A 7,140-nucleotide genomic window follows, 5' to 3' on the forward strand; every position below is an offset into this window, starting at 1 on the left:
ACAAAAAAACAATTTTGAAAATCGGTTAAAAATTACGGAAGTAATGAGTAATTCTTTACTTTATATGAATACATAAAAAACAGTTTTTTGGCCCTAAAATGAAATTTTGGGGGTGTTTGGGAAATTGCATATATAATAATAACTTCTGTCAATTCGATAATAAAAAACAAAGTTTTTATACCGTTTACATTGTTAATCCATGCAAAATGATTGAAAAGAATCTTATTCTAATTCCGCATTGTTTTCCTTATTCTAAAATGAAAAAGGGACAAAAAAGAAAATTATAGGGCGCAGGTAAATATTGACAAAATAGCACGTGGAATATTTTGAAAGAAGAGCTTTTAATTTTGTAAATAGAGATATTTATTCCGATTACGTGAGCCATTGTGACAGTTCAGAGAGACCGCTCATAATGACCCGGATGCGAATATCTCCACCCATTCGTGTCGTATTCGATTCTCACTTATTTCAAGGTAATTCTCGATTCTTCAACCCCTTCTTATTCCCCTGCTCACGATGGATTCGTGATCGAATTACAAAATCTTTCCAAGTTTTGAACCTCGCTTTGAACACATGCCGAATTCTATAATCTGTGTCGCAGATCAGTTTTACTGCATTTTCCTTTTGTACCGTATATTATATATTATTTATCTACATTTCTTTGTAATTATTTTAAATTTTTACTATTATTTTTGAATGCAAAAATATTTATTTCATATTTTATGAATTTTTCTTCAGAACCTTGTTATTGCTCAATGTTTTATTACTTTTCTGATTTTCAAAAATGTAGCGTTTGATGTTAGGCTATCATGCAGTTACACTATTGTTTTTACAGGGTGTTTACTATTCTCGTTTGAACAAAATTCCCGGCATTGTCCTAATTTTTCCCAGTTTTTAGGGTTCCGTACACCTACGGTTGTAACGGCGGAACCCTATTGGTGAGACTCTTGCGTCCGTAGCCAAATCGTGCCCCCCCCCCCCTAGCCGCTAAACTATTTGACCTAAAGAGCTCAAATTTGGTACAGATATGTATTTTCACTCGTAGATTACAGGAAAAATATAGCGAATGTGATTGGACGTGATGGGCATAGCGTTGTCAAGGAAATAACAAGATTTTTGGCCAAAAATGCATAAAAAGTGACCATTCCCCCCCCCCTTAACTTCTAAACTATTTGACATGGAGAGCTGAAATTTTGCATGCTGGTGTATTTTTACTCAAATATTACAGGAAAAATATAGAGAACTTGATATGTACTAATGTCCATAGCGTTATCAAGAAAAAACTAAAAAATTTTTGAAAAAAAATTTTTTTTTCCTATCTTTTACATTATTTGACCTAATGAACTGAAAATTGGTATACTAGTGTATTATTACAGTCTGATGACAAAATATTTATTTAAGAAACTTTTTAAAAAAAGTTAAACAAATTTTTTTTTTAATTTAAAAAAAAAAAAATTTTTTTTAATTTTTTTTTAGTTAAAACACGTGGCATTAAATATTTTAAGGAAGAGTGAAATTTTATAAGAATAAATGAGAGATTGTTTTCTCCCTTTAATTTCTTAACTAAAAATATAAAAAATTGGACAAGTGCGAGTTGCACTCGCACTGCAATGGCGGGTTCCGTACAAAAATATTAAAACAATACTTGCAACATTTATCGGTAATTGGTAGAATTAAAATAAACAATTAAAAAAATATATTAAAATCATTTGATAAAAAAAATAACTAAAAAAAATTAAAGTATTGTATATCTAATATTGTAAACAATAATATGTAGAGGAACTAATTTTGAAAATTTTGTTCCTCTACTTATTATTGTTTATACAATATTAGATATATACAACACTTTAATTTTTTCTTTTGTTATTTTTTTTTATCAAATGATTTTAATATATTTTTTTAATTGTTTATTTTAATTCTACCAATTACCGATAAATGTTGCAAGTATTGTTTTAATATTTTTGTACGGAACCCGCCATTGCAGTGCGAGTACAACTCGCACTTGTCCAATTTTTTATTTTTTTTCTCATCAAATTTATTTGATTAAGAACATAAATAAGTCTACAAATGGCTTTAAAATTTTTTACATAGAGTTTTTATGAATAATTAAATTCTTTTGACGAGTTTATTTATATTTTTTAAAAATAATTTTTTTAATAATTTTAATTAAAAACTTGGAAAATAATTGAATTAAACAAAGAATTTTTTCAATTTTTAAAAATAATCTTGTCTGTTCAGAATTGTAATTAAAATTTTAATTATTCAATTTTATTTAAATTGTATTGATAGTAATTGAATTTTTGCGCAAAAGAATTTTACTATTTATAAAAGTAATTGAATCCTTCCAAACAATGTTATTATTTATAAAAGTAATTAAATTCTTATACAAGAATTTTATTAAAATTTTTTAAAATAATAAGCAGTAATTATTAATTATGTACTTAATAAGTAGTAAAAATTTCATTTGCTCCAGAAATAAATAAAATAAATATCATTTATTTCAACATTCGGAAATTTTAAATTATGAAAATTTAAGAGAAGTTCAATAATTGTAATTATTGAATAATAATAAAATAATATAATTTTTAAAAGCAAAAAATTGATTTAAAACTTTAAGAGAGACTTTATATTTTAAAAATAAAATTATAATTATACGGTGATAAACTATTTCTTTGATTATAAATTCGAAAGATTTAAATAAAATTCTTTAAAAGAATTCAATTATTTTTAATAGAATATAAAGAAATTTCAATTATTTGTTTATAAAAATTTAATTATTTTGAAACAAAAGAATTAAAAATTTCAAAAATCTTATTTTGCAGAATTTTTAAAAAAAACTTTGCGAAAATTCAATTTTTTTAAAAATATTTCAAGTGTGTATCTTTTTTTAAATTAACTAATAAAAATTTTAATTATTAATCTTTGCGCTAATAAACATGATTACATTAGAATGTGACTCTTATAAAATTCAATTATTAAATTAAAATACTCTCAAAATACGATTTGTAACCTCAATATTTTTCAAACAATGATTTACTTTCCAAAATTCAAACAAAATAAATTTAGCAAAAATTAATAAAATTTAAGGTTACTTAGGAACGATTAAATATGATGCAAAAGGGTGGACGCCAGTCCTAAAAGGACACTCAACAAAATTCACAAAAAGGACAAAACAGATTTCTAAATAATCCCGAATAAACAAAGGCCACCAGGCTAATTACCGGCAATTATTTAAATTAAATTAAATTTATTTATTATCGACACACGAGGCCACCAGGCTAAGTGTCAATCAATAAACAAATACACAACAAAAAGACAAAAACCTTTTGAGACAAACTAATTATCAATACACAAAGGCTACCAAGCTAAGTATTAATAATTTTTGTATTTATCTCAAAAGAAACAGAATCAAAATTAAGACACCAATTTAATCTTCCCAAAATATGTCCAAGCTAGCTACAGTCCCATAACTGGAAAATAAATAGTCATTTTGACAATAATCGCTAATTTTGAGGTTAGACAATAACAAAATTGATGTGATTCTATATAATTTCAAAATTAATTATCGAAACATTTAAATTAAACAAACTGAAAATTAAGCAAATATTAAACTTATTCTAAAATAGAATAAGGATTCTTTTTCAATTCGAGATATATAGGATGGACAATATGATTGAAATTATAATCTTGACTTTTAGTCAGATCAATGGAAAGAATTAATAAACGAATGATATCTCAATTAAAGATTTGAATCATTAAATTAAAATAAAAATAAAAAAAATAAGACATTATTCAGTCTCGAAAATCAAGAAAATAGAATTAAATTTTGAGATATCATACATAAAATAGAAATTAAATTTGTACCAGAAAATATAAATTCACTGCCAACGAATTTCCAAATTGATAACTCCTCTCGAGATTCCCCAATGGTTTTGACTTAATTCTCCAAATTATTCAAAATTAATTAGATTCTTTAAAAAGAAAAGAAATGACAAAAAAATAGATAATGACAAAAAGACGAACTGTCTTCCACGATTTCACAGAAAAGAATGAATAAAAATGGCGTTTTTTGTTTATCACCTAGGAAATTCGTTGCCAACATAAAAAAATGAAAGTCACATAACAAAACTAGATTCATGCGACATTAAAACGAATTGTGATTGGTTAATCCAGGAATCTTCTAATTTTCTCACGCTGATTGGTTGGTCCGAAATTTAAATCTTCTTAAAATGAATTCTTCAATAAAAATACGGGATTCTTGTTATTCTTCATTAATAAATTAATTCGAAAGGAATTATTTTGACGCAAGATGGTAAATTATCAAATCCTCTTCCATATAAAATTAAACGTGGTGAATATCAATTGTTGTAATCCCAGAAGACTAAGCGACACTTATGCACGAAGACTGGACAACTGAATATCTCCCGATCCCAAACTTACATTGATACAGGAACGTGAAAATTATGTGGTTCAATTAGAGTTTCGAGCAAAGCTCTCAAAATATGATAAAGCCTTCCAAGGACAGAAAATTGTTAAGTATTTCTCCAGGAAACGAAGTCGATCTTCAAATTTAGAGTAGTAAAAACAATAATATTGAGTGGCATCTTAAAAAGATCCAAATCCAAGGGTACGTCAGAAGAATGAGGCTCACAACAATCAGAAAATCCAATAATTCCAAAAAGATAGGTTATGTTTTGACCAGCGGGAAAATCCAAAAAGATGTAATTTTGACAAAAATAGATGAATTGAAATAATAATCGGAAAGTTTCTTGAGATCTTCAAACTTCTTATCTTCAGGCGATAGACTCGACAATTACAGATAACATTTTTACATGAAACGAAAGAAAGGATAACAATAATTAATTTCTAAATTTGGGTTTTAATTTAATTTTGTCCTATATCTCGAATTGTTGTGAAATCATGGAGTAATTTTTTTTTAACACGAATAAATAAAATTTTGAATGATAGAAGCGCGAAATAACTTTTTATATGAAACTTTGTGAATTGTAAAATAATAAATTTTACAACGTCACAGATTGGTTATAAAAATTTTCTGTTTCAAATGAAATTCTTTAACAAATTTAAATATTTTCAGTTATAAAATGTTTCGCCTGTCTTTAGGCAACAAATTTTTTGTAATAGTAAAATAATAATAAAACAACTTTTTTGTAATTCGATAGTTCATTAAAAAAAAAAAAATGTTGCGCCTGATATTAGGCTACCTGTTGCTCTTTGTTGTTATTAGAAATTTGGTTTTAAGGGGTTAGATGGGTCAAAACGTCCAGCGCAATAATGTATAATTTTTTAATTATTTTTTTTATTTTTTTGTACACAAAGATATCTAAAAGTACACTATAGAATAATTAAGTTATCAAATTTTTGTTAAAAAATAAAATAAGAGAACATTTTACTTAAAACTATAAATTTTTTTAAAACTATAAAACATGAAGATATCGATAACTCCGAGTCTTCGACTTGGAAGAATCAATTACTTCATGTTTTATAATAATTACAGATGACCGAGTGATGAAATCATTATCAATAATTCATTTATTATTTTCAAGAATGTTTAACTAAAATTTTTCTTTAAATCAATTATTTATATTATAAATAATTGATTTGAAAAAGTTCTTTGACAATTTTCAAATCCATTTGTTTACAACATTCAATTTTACGAAATTTCAATTATTCGTAAATTCTTAGATTCTTTTATTCTTCAAATAAAATCTTAAAATAATATAAAAAAAATTCAATTAAACTTTTTCAAAAAAATTAATTTCAAAATTCAATTATTTCTAAAAATTCACGCTATACATTATTGCTTTTAATATTCAATTATTATCTAAAATTTTAACTGAAATTCATTTTTAAATCAAATTTTATTAAAAAATTCTACTAAAATTCAATTATTTAAATACAAAAATAAATAGTGTATTGAATAATTAAATGTTTCTTAAAATTCAATTCCCATAAAGAATTTTACCAACGAATTTTTAAATAATTGAATTCTTTCGACGAATTTTAATATAATTTTTAAGAATAATTGCATATTTCGAGAAATTTGATGAAAATTTTATGAAAAATAATTTAAATTCTGCGATGAGTTTTATTATTTGTGAAAGTAATTGAATCCCTAAGAAGAATTTCATTATTCTTGAACAATATTTAATTTTTGCGAAAAATATTAATACTCTTGAAAATAATTGGATTTTTGCAATAATATGTAACTTTTCCAAAATTCCACGAGAATTAAATTATAAAAAAACAAAATTAATAAATAATTTATTGAATAATTGAATGTTTCTTAAAGTTGAATTCCCATAAAGAATTTTATTAATAAATTTTTAAATAATTGAATTCTTTTGACGAATTTTAATAAATTTTTTAAGAATAATAAAATTTTTGAGGAATTTGATTAAAATTGTATTTAAAATAATTGAAATTCTGCAATGAGTTTTATTATTTATGAAAATAATTGAATAAAGAATTTTATTATTTACGAAAATAATTGAATCCCTGAAAATATTTTATTATTTATGAATAATTGAATGATTGCGAAGAAATTTATAAAAAAAATGTGTAAATAAGTAAATTTCTGTTAAATTTTTATTATTTTATGAAAATAATTAAAGGTTTGCGTAGAATTTTATTAAATTTTTTTTTAAATAATTGAATTCTTTTGGAAAATTTTATTAAAATAGAAGAGCCCTGCACTTTGTTGTAATTAGAAAGTTGACTAAAAAAAATTGTTGCGCCTGTCGTTAGGCTACAAGTTACATTTTGTTGTGATTAAAAACTTGATTTGAAAAAAATTGTTCCACTTTTATTTACAATTATTAGAAACTTAATTTTTAAAAAATAGGAACTTTGCCCCTGACGTTAGGCTATCAGTTACACTTTGTTGCAATTAAAAAGTTACAGATTTTAAAAATGCGCCTAACGTTAGGCTAAATTAATAATTAACTGCATTCTTTAGTAATTTCAATAACTTACGTACTTTAAATTAATTTTACAATAGTTTTGAACTAATCAATTAATTTTAACTAAAACTTTATTATATCAAAATAAATTTCTCTTGATGGTAACAGACTGTTATTACCATCAGTAGATGGTGACGAGTTAGTTGAGATCAACTGGTGG

Source organism: Leptopilina heterotoma, unplaced genomic scaffold (assembly GCF_015476425.1).
Source record: "Leptopilina heterotoma isolate Lh14 unplaced genomic scaffold, ASM1547642v1 Lhet_6, whole genome shotgun sequence".
Classification (NCBI taxonomy): domain Eukaryota; kingdom Metazoa; phylum Arthropoda; class Insecta; order Hymenoptera; family Figitidae; genus Leptopilina; species Leptopilina heterotoma.